This window comes from Apium graveolens, chromosome 8 (assembly GCF_009905375.1).
Source record: "Apium graveolens cultivar Ventura chromosome 8, ASM990537v1, whole genome shotgun sequence".
NCBI classification, from domain to species: Eukaryota; Viridiplantae; Streptophyta; class Magnoliopsida; order Apiales; family Apiaceae; genus Apium; species Apium graveolens.
This window is the reverse complement of record NC_133654.1, coordinates 142,082,794-142,085,991: the sequence shown is the minus strand read 5'-3', so window position 1 is coordinate 142,085,991 and position 3,198 is coordinate 142,082,794. Positions and strand designations below refer to the sequence as shown.

The window sequence follows — 3,198 nt, the reverse complement described above, 5'->3', positions numbered from 1 at the left end:
GATATGTAATAGAACGATCGGCCAACTGCAAAGTCATGTATGTAGGCTTTGGATCAGGCAGTCCAACTTTTTGAAGATTGACAAGGGCATCAGATTGATGCTAGCTCTTAAGTCACATAGACACTTATCAAATGACACATTTCCAATGGTGCAAGTAATAATGAAGCTTACAGGATCTTTAAGCTTCGGAGGTAATTTCTGTTGCAGCACAGCACTGCATTCCTCCGTGAGAGCAACGGTCTCTAAGTCATCAAGCTTCACCTTCCTAGAGAGAATACCTTTCATGAACTTCGCGTAACTAGGCATTTTCTCAAGAGCTTCAACGAAATGTATGTTGATGTGAAATTTCTTGAACACCTCCAGAAACTTCGCAAACTTCGTATCCAGCTTCTTCTTCTGCAGCATCTTAGGAAAATGAGGTGGATGATAGATCTGTTTCTCCCATGTATTACCCTCAGGAGGAGTGTGCTCAACAGTAGTCTTCCTTGGTTCCACTTCGTCTTCCTTCTGCACTTTTTCTTCTTTAGCCTCCACTTCAGAATCTAGAGCCTTAGCTTTTTCAGGATTCACAACCTTACCAGACCTAAATATGATTGCTTTAACATGCTCCTTAGCTTCCTTCTTGCCTGGAACTTCAGTATCGCTAGGAGGCATGCCAGGTTGACGATTCAGTAATGCATTAGCAATTTGCCCAATCTGATTCTCCAAGGTCTTGATAGAAACAGCTTGGCTCTTGTACATGAGCCTCAACTCCTCCAATTCAGATTTTTCATTAGCTTGAGGTAACAGCTAAAGTTGAAGTTGTTGCCTCGAGGCATACTGTGGTTGCTGAAAACTAGGAGGGTTATACTGCTTTGTTGTGTATGGCTGATAAGATTGTTGCACCGTATTCTGATTGTTGCTCCAGCTAAAGTTAGGCTGATTGCGGTTATTCGGATGATAAGTGGCTCGAGCTTACTGCTGTGATCTCTGAAAGTTGCTCACAAATTGATCCAGTTCGCTAGAAATAGCACACTGCTCAATTTCATGTGCCCCGCATAAAGCTCACAAACACTATTGAATTGATTAACTCCATAATTAGCCAAAGAGTCCACTTTCATCGTCAAAGCTTGAAGTTGAGCAGCTATAACAGTAGCTGTATCCACTTTCAGAATTCCTGTTCCTTTCCTTGCAACATTCTTTGTGTAGGTTTCTGGAATTGATTGGCTGACATTAGCTCAATCAACTCATAAGGTTCATTGTAGCTTTTAGCCCATAAGGCTCCACAAGATGCTACATCGAGCATAGGTCTACATTGGGCACCTAAACCATTGTAGAAATAGTTGATAATCATCTAATCAGGCATGCTATGGTGTGGGCACTTCCTTAGAATCTCCTTATATCGATCCCAAGCCTCACACAGAGATTCACCAGTTTGTTGAGCAAACTGAGTAAGAGCATTCCTGATTGCAGCAGTCTTCGCCATAGGAAAGAATTTAGTGAGAAACTTTTGAGCAAGATCCTCCCATTTGGTGATAGACCCTGGTGGTAGAGAATGTAACCAACACTTCGCTTTATCCCTTAAAGAGAACGAGAATAGTCGCAGCTTGATACAATCTTCAGTCACATCTTTGAACTTGAAAGTATTGCAGATCTCGATGAAATCCCTGAGGTGTATGTTGAGGTCTTCTATAGGAGAACCCCCAAACTGTACTGAGTTCTGTATCATCTGAATCATGCTTGAATTGATCCTAAAATTATTGGCCACAATGGCTGGTCTGATGATGCTTGACTGAATATCATTGACCTTAGGCTGAGAATAGTCCATCAAAGCTTTAGTATTATCTGCTTGATCTCCCATCTCTAACAAAGGTGGTTCTTCAATTTTCTCTTCTTCTACTACATTCTCTTCATCCTCAGAATCTTCCCTTCGCTCCTCTATAACTTCTTCCTCATCTTTATCCAGAATTCTCCTACGAGCTCGCGAATGCATATGCATACACGATCGCTAGAGTACCTGAAACAAGACAAGAAAAAGAGTAGGTAAGTAACAATGTACGAGTCAATGAACTTTAACGATCACTGATGACAAACACATAAACTAAAAGTTAACACTGCAGCCCCCGACAGCGGCGCCAAAAACTTGTTAGGGCAAAACACGCGCTAATAATTCACGCAAGTATACGCATTCACAAGTAATATAGAATTGTTTCTAGTTCATTCCCACAGAGAATGGCTTTGGTTACCTATGTAATTTATGCACTTATGCACCGATGATATGGTTATTATACAATGCTAAGACGATAACAATTTGGGGTTTTGATTATAACTACGATTTAAACTAAAAATTATAACTAAGAGAGTAAAGAGAGTTGTATATTATATGAGACAAACATGGGATTCTAACTTTATTAAATACTTCATTCAATAGCCGTATTGATCTTAACCTTAGCATGCAATGGTGATGACACTAATCAGATAACACAAAATGCTAAACGCCAACTTTCATTGTACAAATAACATACTACCAGACATCTACAAAAGAGATAGAAGCTGAATAGGCACCAATTATATTGAGACCCTATATGTCTATAGAATTTGACAATATTAAGGTTTAAAGCACAAGTTATCTATCATGATTATAGAGGGCAAGTAAGATGGTTAAAATTACCTACGAATCATGCATAACAATTAAACATGAACCTATGCTATCATGGCAAGTTCTAAATCCTTAAATTCACTGTCGCTTCATTAAAGATTAACACACTATCTTATAAGTTCGCGACGCTCATAAGACGAAAAAGCATAACCAATACTAGGTTATCATACAATCACCACACAGTAAGGTATCGAAATAATTTAACTTAAGAAATCCATAAGTAAATCCGTTAGAACCCCACGATAATGATTAGCCCATAATCGGACTCATCATCAACGTGGGTTCCGATGAAAGCATTATATAACAAACGTAGTCTTTATATTGAATAAATAATAAAACCAAGTACGAAACACGATTAAGGTTCAGGAATAAGAAAACTAGCATCCAAGTTACAACTTAGAACAAAGTTTCACAAGTAAAAACAAGATCTTCTTCATCTTCGTTCAATCGTGCTAACACGGTCTTCTTATGGCTCTCCTTGTGCTCTAGTACGTCTCTCTCTCTCTCTGGAAAATGTCCTTTATATAAGTATATATAGCAGCCCATGCAAATAGAAGTCC

At 38.9% G+C, this 3,198-nt stretch overlaps 1 non-coding gene across 1 annotated transcript; it reads left to right on the top strand.

Moving 5' to 3' along the window:
* Positions 1–1,343: 1,343 nt before the first annotated feature.
* Positions 1,344–1,450, top strand: LOC141682224 (small nucleolar RNA R71). Its single transcript, XR_012559626.1, has one exon. It is a non-coding gene; the product is annotated as a small nucleolar RNA R71 (small nucleolar RNA).
* The last annotated feature ends 1,748 nt before the right edge of the window (positions 1,451–3,198 follow it).